The following is an 11,253-nucleotide window of genomic DNA, read 5'->3' as shown; positions in this document are numbered from 1 at the left end:
AGCGGAAGGCAGACATCCCATTGTTTGTTAGATCGGCGTTGTATATAACCCTGGCGTAATCACTTGGTACTCACGGAGTTAATTGTAATAGTTCCTTTATATTTGATTAAAAGATTCTTTAAGAAAACCCTGATTTCTTATAATAAAAATGGTAATCACAGTGGTTACTTCTATAATCACTTAGTTTATACTGGTTATATATAATCTAATATCGAATACATAGTTAATTGTGTGAATCTGCCCTAAGCCCACAACCTAACAAGGAACATGATGTAAGGTGGAAAACACACATCCAACTAACTATCGGGTATTAATTATATATAAACCTGATGTATAAGCTAATGTATCATAGAGTTAATCACCCAAGGTCCTTTAAGTTATACTGGTTTAATATAATGGATTAAACCCTTTACTGGTAAGTTTCTAGTTTAATTTACCAAATGTTCTATTTGAAAAGTATGTTTTGTACTCGAAAAATGTACATCGAATTAGTGTCCTATGACCTGACCCATACCTGATACCCCTTATGATGACTTAATGTATACGGAACATATATATATATATATATATATATATATATATATATATATATATATATATATATATATATATATATATATATATAACTAAGATCAAATAGATAATAGGCTGGGTGAATCCGCTCTAAGCCCACAACTAAACAAGGAACATGAAATGAAGCGGAGAGCACACATCCTATTACCTGTCGGATCCCATTAATTATATATTCCTTGATGTCTACATTAAGGAATCATAAGGTTAGCCTTACGGTCCCTTTCTACGAATTGTTCAAGTTACGAATAGGTTATGTATCTTATTTATTATCGTCGGGTACTATGCTGCTGTACCTTTTTTATAAATAAATAACTTAGGTTGGATATAACTATCACCTCGTGCCTGCTAACCCTGGTACGTGAAATTGTACTGGTGTCAATGCAAACCCAGAAAGATATATTATTAAGTTTTATCACCTCGTGTCTGCCAACCCTGGTACGTGAAATCGTACTGGTGTTAATGCAAAACTGGAAAGATATATAATTAAGTTTTATCACCTTGTGTCTGCTAACCCTGGTACGTGAAATCGTACTGGTGTCAATGCAAACCCGGAAAGATATATTATTAAGTTTTATCACCTCGTGTCTGCTAACCCTAGTACGTGAAATTGTACTGGTGTCAATGCAAACCCGGACAAATATATTATTAAGCTTTATCACATCGTGTCTGCTAACCCTGGTACATGAAATCGTACCGGTGTCAATGCAAACCCAGAAAGATATATTTCTGCTAACCCTGGTACGTGAAATCGTACTGGTGTCAATGCAAACCTGGAAAGATATATTATTAAGTTTTATCACCTCGTGTCTGCTATTCCTGGTACGTGAAATCGTACTGGTGTCAATGCAGACCCGGAAAGATATATTATTAAGCTTTATCACCTCGTGTTTGCTAACCTTGGTACGTGAAATAGTATTGGTGTCAATGCAGACCCGGAAAGATATATTAATGTGTTTTTCTTGCTACTTAGTATAGTACGTTCCTCTCTGTACTTGTTATCGTGTATTCCTCTCTGTACTTGTTATAGTGTATTCCTCTTTGTACTTGTTATAATATGTTCCTCTCTGTACTTGTTATCGTGTATTCCTCTCTGTACTTGTTATAATGTATTCCTCTCTGTACTTGTTATAGTATGTTCCTCTCTATACTTGTTATCGTGTATTCCTCTCTGTACTTGTTATAATGTATTCCTCTCTGTACTTGTTATAGTATGTTCCTCTCTGTACTTGTTATCGTGTATTCCTCTCTGTACTTGTTATCGTGTATTCCTCTTTGTACTTGTTATAGTATGAACTGAACCCCTAGACTATACCTATTATAGTTTACTAGTATTGTACTTGAAAAGACTAATTTTACTACTAAGTTACGATTGTACTTTAAGAACGGAGTTTTGTTAAACTATAAAGTAACATAACTTTAAAAGAGTTTTTGAAATGTTTTGATCACTTATAAAAGACATAAGCAATCATTTGAAAGATGTTTATAAAAACATTTACACAGTTATCATTGTGTTCAACTTATACCCCCCCCCCCCCTTAAAAGCATTTAAAATAGTTAAAAGTTTCATTACGGGGTATGAACTCACATGTTGTGAGTGATTCAAATGAATACGCGTGTAAGGATGAGAAGTTCCACGAATGAAGTTCCAAGACTTAACAAGTCCTAAATGACATAATATGGCATATATTGGCATAAATATAATGTTTAGAAGCAACCAAATGCAAGAAACACCTCACGGGACTAGGAAACACTTTGTCCAAGTGTTGAATTACATGTGATTGATCAAGGGAGAGTTCACGATCATAGAGTTTATGGTCTAGGGTGTTTACGGTCTAGGGTGTTTACGGTCTGGGGTATTTAAGGTCTAGGGTGTTTACGGTCAAGGAATTTACAATCATAAACACCTGGAAAATCATGAAAAAACGGTTGTTTCTTGGTGAATATTAAGAGTTTCTAAGGTATATGGAAGGATACTTACAATTTGGAAGTTTGAAGAGGAGTTCACGGCCCAAGAACCACTATGTGTTCTTGGTTTTCTTGGTGATCTTGAAGATCAAACACAAATCAAAGTTAGTGGATGAAACCAAAGGGTGAATCAAGAAGAAAAGATGTATGAACTCACAAATATCTACCATTTGTTATCTTTCCCAATATGTCCATCTACCCAAAATCAGTGTTTGTTGAATCCGAGATCATGGCAAATATATGTGGATTCTCACGAGCCTCCCATATATGTCACAACTTCCTGTTGAACTTCCCCCTCATCTTCCTCCAACTCCAAACTCCAAACTAATACCATGCCCACACACCACCATTATCCATCATCTTCATCGGTCGTCCCCTCCTTCTCATTTTGCCATCTATCGACACCAACCCGTGCATTGTTTTTCGTGAATTTTTGTGTTCGTGTTCAACTACATCGTTTCCTCCTTCCTAATTCTAGGGTTAATCTTAGTTGTTGAAACAACCATTAATGGGACTGATAATTACACCAGAAACGTTGTTGCCACGAAGAGCAACCACCAACAACCAACTAACACTGCTTTCCTCTCTTCTTCCCTTTCTCAAAATATCCATAAATCACCTCCACGGGTACACCCACCACTATTCTCTTTCTCTATTTCAATTAAATCATCTTTCCCATTTTGTCTCTGATTTGAAGCTTGGTCATCTCTCTTTGCTTGTAATCTTCTTTAAAAAACCAAAGTTTATGGCTTTTTTTATTTAAAATCTTCGGATCTAAATGGAGTTGACCTAGATTCTCTTTGATTCCAGGTAATTTTTTTGACGTAGCTATTTTATTTGTCAACTCAAAATCCCATTTCACACTACAAAAAATATGCCAATTAGTGACCAAAACGAAATGGTCACTAACAATAGAATGAGTCGTCACTAAATGATTTAGTGACCAAAATTTCGGTCGTCACTTTTCGTCAATATAGGTCCGTCACAAAACCGATTTAGTGACCAGATATAAATATGGTCACTAAACAGTGACTAAAATATAGTCGTCACAAAATCTGTGACGACCCGCTTCGTCACTAAATGTTGTCACTAATAATTGAAAGTCGTCACTATTTTATCTACTTAGTGACCAATAAAAGTCGTTACTGTTTTATCCGATTAGTGACCATATAGAAAGGGGTCACTGGTTTATCTAATTAGTGACTATAATAGGTTGTCACTGATTTAGCCTTTTAGACAAAAAAAAGGGTCAATAATCAAGTAATTATTGAAATATTAAATGTCATTTTTAAAATGAAATATAATAATATCCAATTAGACAAAAGACAAGGCAAATGCTATAAATGTTTATAATACGACAGATAAATCTTCATACTTCATATAAGAACGGATGATTTCTCACCTAAATTATACATGGGGTTATAGAGTTGCTAACACCACAAAAGCAAAATAGAAGTAATCAAATGAAAAGTTCCATTTGTTGGGCATCCTTATGGAATACTTTTCAGACTCCTGCAAAATACAATGATAAAATGGTCATTTACCAAATAGAATGGTCAAATGGTCATTCATTAAATAGAAGGGTAAAATGGTCATGTACTCAAAGGAGAGTAGGATATTGTTTCTTTTGTTGGTAAGCATTGTTTACAAGCATATGTACTACATATTTGTGCAAAAGGATTGCTCTAATTCAAGGGTATATAAGAGAAATTCGTTGTGAAACACAAAGCAATTTTCACTGCTATAATTGAGTACAATGAACTTATAAGAAAAGGTTATAATAATTAATAAAAAGTACCTTGATTAACCATTTGTAAACGTGTTTGTAGATCCTGCCTAGTGACTGAACTCTTGCAATAGACTATCCTCATATATGCCACCTCCATACATTTATAGGCCAATGCTGCAGCAGCCATTTCTTTTTGTTTCTCATATTCTTGAGCACAATTCCTGAAATAATAAAATCATCAATTTTCACTTACAAAATGAACCAACTATTTGCAATGTACTTTATGTGTAAAGAAATTTAACTTTTACTTACTTGCTAAGTTTTGCAGAAGTAGTGTAAATATTTACTGGATCCACTCTTTTTGATTTATTGAACTCATCGCTGCAGGATTCTAAAAGAGAAGCAGCATAAAGAAACTTCAAAGCAGAGTCAAAGTATGCATCGTTACACTCATAATCAAATCCAGAAATTTGCATAAAAAAAAGATAGATAAGAATAAGATAGTGTATAAAATCAACAGAAATGAACAAGAAATACAAACCTTTATACGATCAGCATAGTCCTTTGACTCCTCTGCTCTTTTGAAAGCAGTCAAAGCGGTTTGACTAGATGCATACTCCTTAACAAAACCTATAACACCAAGATCCTTCATTGTACCACAATCATTCACAACACTTTTGACATTCAAATTACCCCCCTCTACTTTTTGCTCTACTTCATTTAAGTCCCTTTTCTTTGATATGTCACCTAAAAATACCTTTTTTGGATCTTTCTCTACTTCTGAACTACCTATAGCACCCAACTTTTCTTCAGATCCACCATGACTCATCATCAATGGTGTTTGTTTCTCTTTATCATCTCCTATGATGCCGCTTGTCCGTTTTTTAGAAATCTTCTTGCCAAAAATATCATTATCATCATTACTGGTTTTAGTATTTGAATATTCAGGGTTCATAGAAGATCTACAACGATCAACATCCACTTCAACCTTCCTCATTTTATTACGAAACGGTTCTTGCTTGGTCAACTCGGTCAATGGTTCTGACCCTTTGACTTTTACTCTTTGGAAATTACATTTTTTATCTTTTTCCCTAGACTTTGGTAAAGATTCCTTCCCAGAAATCTGTGGAATCATAGCATCATTAGCATTGTCTTCCTTAATCTTGAAGACTTCTTTTTGTTTCAATTCAACCTTACCAGTAAACCTTTGACTTGCATCAATGACAGATATACCCTTGGTGTTATCTTCACTAGGAAGTAACTTTCTTGGAATTTGAGTCCCCTTACCACTTTTTCTTGAAATAGTTCTAACAGAAGGTGAAAGATTGGCATCACTAAGAACCCTAATAGGTGATGAAGAAACTGGCCCTACTGAAACCTTTGAAGAGCTTGAAGTGGCAGCAATTTTCAAATTCTTTCTTGAAGTAACCATTTCTCTATGTTTATCCAGTTTTCTGTCAACTGAATTCTCTTTTCTCCCTGGCAATATGATTTTCATTGTTTTTCTTTTGAGGGTAGATTTGTCATTCTCTTTAATTGCAGTGGAATCGTTTATCTCAGTGTTGGAACTCTTTAATCTCTTCTCTTTTCTTCCTATTCTATCAATTTTCTCTTTTTTGCATGCATTTCCACTTTTTCAGTACCCAATAATTTACTTTTCATGGAAAGCTCGGTACTTTCTGGCTGTCTCTTGACTGAAATTACTAAATTATCCTTGTAACCATCATTATTAGGTGCAACTTCAGTCTTGAGATTACTTGAAGTTACATGGTCATACGGGTCGGGCCCGGTTTTGCTTTTTAGCTTTTTTGGCTTCAGATCACCACCTAAAAGTATCTTTCAAGTATATGGTTGCAGATGCCACTTCCTCAAGAGTCACTTTTCCGTCCTAATCTCTAAAGTACTCAAGTAGTAAACCATTGTGATAAATATATCATATAATACGAAAACATAAAAAAAAAAAAACCCTACCTGTCAAGCACTCTCCAACGATCACCAATCTTTTCATCCACGTCATCAATTTCTTTCTCAAGATTTTGGAGCATAGCGTCAACCTAAAAATAATAATATTAATAATAAAGCAGCTGTTCATCAAAGGGTTGAGAGGGGAAATTAATAAATAAATGTCTTCTTAGTAACGTACCCTGTTTATGAGGGATGAAGATACCTGATCAACTACAGGTTGTTCATCAGTAGTTGAATCTTCACTTTCCATGCATGCAACTCTATATGCCTCCATCGCCCCTTTTCTGCTATCAATTCCCTCTTTCTCCATCATACTATGATAAACATTTATCCTCAATACAAAATGTACCAACGAATTAATAACTCATTTCTATTCTACACCAACTCTTTCAAGCTTTGTCTTTCTCAGATTTTTCCTTTTTAATCGGATTTATTATATATTCCAACAGGTAACTTCATCAAAACATTGTATTATATACAAGTAAAGTAATTAGATATAAATCTCTTTGTTGACAAGCATCAGAAACTCTTCTCTCTCCCTACTCACAGATTGCACAAATTAACACCACAAACGTAATTAAATCACAAGAAAAAAAATGGAACAATTTAAAATCAAATTGTTTCTACTTTATCCTTATAGATGCAGAGGCTAATACAACCAAAGCCTCACTGACTTTACAGAGCTACTCCTGTTTTTCTAATGATCTAGCTCTTGCTTCTTCCTGTGCTTCTGATGTTGTTGTGTTAATCACCTCCTCTTTTAATAATGTCTTCACAACATCTTTCTCTTTGACAACAGATTCCTTCTTCACAAAATATAGTAGAAATTTTAGCCATGTACAGAAAGTTATCTAATGTTTGTATTCTCCTTTCTCCTTAATTTAATAAAAACCCCAAATAAAGTGAAAACAACTGAAGCCTTGGCGAGTGACGTACTATCACGGATGGTAAATTAATGAGCTGATGATCATCCTTTGACAAGCATTTAATCGAACAGATGGAGTGCAACTGATAGCATAAAGATGTCTAAGTTTTTCTTATAGAAGGTACAAAGTTCTAATTAGAAAATTCTTCAAATTTTGTAAAACCACCTAATTTATATGAAGTTTTAATCAAAATATTCTCCGATTTAGAAAAAAGGCCTAAATTATATGAGGTTTGAATCATAAAATCCGTCCTACTACAAGCTTCATACCTGGAACGACCTATTCCATTTTTGAACAAAAAGGCGGTCGATTTCAGAACTCTGTGTCTTTCATTGTTACGCTTGATGTTAGGTAGAGACGACTGAAAAAGAAAACAATAATGGTGACGATGTTGATGATAGGAAAAATATGGAGTGAAGTCGAGAGTTTACGCTTACTATAAAAAATGAGCCCTAATTTTGAGAAAAGCTACGAGATGACTAACCTGTATGGCGAAGCTCTTGTGTTGCGCTCTAATTAGAAAAGAGCCGACTAATGAAGAAATTTGTCACACAGTGTGTGGTTGAAGCGATCGATAAACATCAAGCACCGAGTAATTCAATTGGACCAAACAGCTGTCCGCCATGACACAAGCATGGTACGGGAGGATGGTGATTGCGGTATGAGCTAAGCCTGAGGCAGGAAGCTGCTTGCAAAAGGATCTACTACCGCCGTCAGATATATCGGAGGGTTTTGAAGGCGCAACCATTGGATCCTCTGATATATTCCAATCTAATGGCGTAGAAGAATAAAGAGACATGCGAAAGATGATAGAGAGGGGATGAGACCGGAGACATAGCGAGGTCCATAGGCGGTCGACGGGAGAGGGCGGAGCGCAACGGTGGACCGGATAGAGAGGTGCGTTTGCGTCGATTTAGGGATGATTATGTCAACATTTGTGTTTATTTGATTTCTTTTAATGGTTGTGAAAGGCTTGTGAGTTAGGTCGGATAGTGTATGTTTCAATGGGATCAGTTTCATGGGTCGGGTCATGCTGATGGATATCTATGGTAATGTAAGGATGTTTCTTTACAAAATAGATGAAATATTTTTTAAGCAAATATGGGTGAGATTTATGATGAAAAAAAAAACTTTTTTACAACGTCAAAAGGGATAAGAGCGTAAGTGGTGGATTTTGTAATTTTCATTTTATTTTTACTTTTTTTAGTCAGTGACCATTATTTTTGGTCACTAATGGTTTGCAATTCAGTGACCATAATTTTTGTCACTAATTGTTTTTTCTTGGCACTTCAATGTGGTCACAGCTTATCTGCATAACACATAGCGTGTTTAGGTGGTTTAAAATAGTTAGTGACCATTATTTTTAGTCACTTAACTTCCAATATAGTGACCATTATTTTTAGTCACTTAACTTCCAATATAGTGACCATTATTTTTTGTTACTAATCCTCTAAAACAGTGACCATTATTTTTTGTTACTAATCCTTTAAAACAGTGACCATTATTTTTAGTCACTACTTGTTATGATATTAAAAAACATATATTTTAATTTTATTCACAATTTAGTGACTGATTTAGTGACGACAACATAGAATTTGTCATTAAATTTGTAGGATTACCGAATTTAGTGACGACTTAATATATGGTGACTAAATGATGTTGTTAGTGACCAAATTTTAGGTCGTCACTAGATTATTGGTCACTAATAAACACTTTTCTTGTAGTGTCACTATACATATGTGACTATTTATATATTTGCTTATAAATTTGTGAATTTAATTTATTTATTTACATATTTAGTTGAAACTAGTGTAGCTGCTAATTTTGATGGTTGCAATAATAGAGTTTTGGCTGAAAACTTTAACTTTGTCGACGTGTCTACTTGTGCTTTCAATCTAAGAATAATATTAAATATTTGTCCCTTTTTTCAATATATGCATATAGGTTGGGCTAAATGCTAGATAACATTTATAAACCAGGGCGTATTGGTATTGTATCTCGGTCTGGCACACCGACTTATGAAGCGGTTACATATGCTAGATATGCTTCAGTTTTTTTTATGATTGGTTTAATTTTAATTGCTTATTTTGAATTAGGAAAACATTTTGATTCTATGCAACTTTTTGAATGGTTTGTTTGTTCAATTTGTTACAGGTGTATCAAACTACTGATGTTAGGCTAGGACAATCCACATGTGTAGGCATTGGTGGGGGTCCTTTTAATGGGATCAACGTTGTTAACTGTATGAGAAAATTCATTAGTGATCCTTACATAGAAGGCAACTCATGATTTCTATTTATCAAGTATTAGCTTATCTTTTCATCTATTCTTGCATTGGATTTGTGGTTTTGGGAACTCTTATTTGGGATTATATCAACTTTATTATATGAGTTGCCTCTTGGTATTCTTAGATAGCATTCTTAAACTCTTTGTTTTATGATGTCTTGCAGGTGATAGAAAAATGGGTTTCAAAATTGAGCAATTCAACTATCTAAACTGCCAACAGAGTACGTTTTACTGATACAATTCCATCAAACTTGAATTTGAAATCTATTGATAAGATATTGTTTGACTACATGTACTCATGTTCTGCAAACTTGAATTTTGTTGATATATATGCTTAGCTAACACGATAGAATGCCATGAACACGTATATTGAAACCTACAAGAGGAACTCAAGTCCTATGATCATGTTCTTTATGAAGAACGTATAGAAAAAGAAAAAACCCTTGTGCATTTCTGGTTGCTGAAAACGTATTTAATACCCTTCAACCCTTTTAACATTTTCTTAATTTGTAAATTTTAAGGGATAGAAATGTCGTGGGCTGGACATGTCTTTAATACCCTTGGGTACTTATATGACCAGAATACCCTTGGGTAGAAATGTGATTTATGTTGTTTTTTTTTCTTTAGGTAGGGAGCCATGACAGGTCGTGGATGGAAGTGGTTTACATCAGTTGTGGTCACCCACCATAATGCAATCCATTTTCCGAATAAATAAAATTACGATTCTTGGTTCAGCCACATCGCCGAAGTATAGCCTCTTCTCCAGGTTTTGTTGAGATTTTTTTTTGTTCTTTTGTGAATATATATAAAACATGATTTCTATCTTCCTGTATTATTTCTTATTCAAGGTTTAGATCTTATTTTCTCCTAAAACCTCCCTTCAGCCCCTTCCAAATAAAGGCACCCGATTGGTAACCTTGGTTAATGCAAGGTTGAAATGATCATTTTTTTATCTTTGGAGTTTTTCTTATTCATTTTTGTTCTAAATATGATGTCCGTCTTTGTGCCTCAAATTAGTTGTGATTAAAACTAATTTCCAACTTTCTTTACAGGACTTGAATTTGAACAATAGATTGTATGAGTTTGTGTTTCTGTTAAGACCATATTAAATATCTTGGCTCCTTGACTTGATTGTTTTCAATGACTCATAGTCTGTGTGAGTTTTTTTCTATATATATATTTTTTATTTTTCTTATAACTGCAGATCAGTTTCAGCAGCTCAAGATTTAGCTCCTGAAACATTAGGTTTAATAATAACACATCAACTGCTAGTTTTAGTAGAAACAACAACAAGAACAACATATGATACGACAATAGGATCAACGGTTAAAAGGTATACTTGTCTTTTTATGATGGGTCTTTAATCATAGAAAGTGTATGTGGCTATGTATGTGTATTGGAGACTCATGAATGTGAAATTGTTATTTACATGCTAAGAAGATAGTTACCCCTTATGATTTATTTTATCTAATCCTCAAGTTGTAAGTTAATATGTGATTATGTATGTGTATGTGATCAACTATATGAGTGTGGATAGGTTCTACTACTTGAGACTTTTATCACTAAATATTTTATTGTTTTGGCCAATCTAACATGGGAGGATGGATTAAAATTTGGCTCTACCATGAAGTGATATGCTATTTGAATTGACATTTTTTAAAAAATTAGACATATGCATATGTATTTATAAAAATATTATTATAAGTTGAAATTTACCGATATGCAAGTGAGCACAAAGAGGGACGAAGGTTTAAGGCAGTTTGCTTCTATTTGATCACCATCGAGTTTATTTCCATATATGGTCCATCC

At 34.1% G+C, this 11,253-nt stretch overlaps 1 long non-coding RNA gene across 1 annotated transcript; it reads left to right on the top strand.

The window, feature by feature from the left end:
* Positions 1-9,160: 9,160 nt before the first annotated feature.
* LOC122195937 (uncharacterized) lies at positions 9,161-10,903 on the top strand. Its single transcript, XR_006187039.1, has 2 exons — positions 9,161-9,665; positions 10,072-10,903. It is a non-coding gene; the product is annotated as an uncharacterized LOC122195937 (long non-coding RNA).
* The last annotated feature ends 350 nt before the right edge of the window (positions 10,904-11,253 follow it).

Source organism: Lactuca sativa, chromosome 9 (assembly GCF_002870075.4).
Source record: "Lactuca sativa cultivar Salinas chromosome 9, Lsat_Salinas_v11, whole genome shotgun sequence".
NCBI classification, from domain to species: domain Eukaryota; kingdom Viridiplantae; phylum Streptophyta; class Magnoliopsida; order Asterales; family Asteraceae; genus Lactuca; species Lactuca sativa.
The sequence above is the reverse complement of the archived record's forward strand: the minus strand, read 5'-3'. Positions and strand labels throughout refer to the sequence as shown.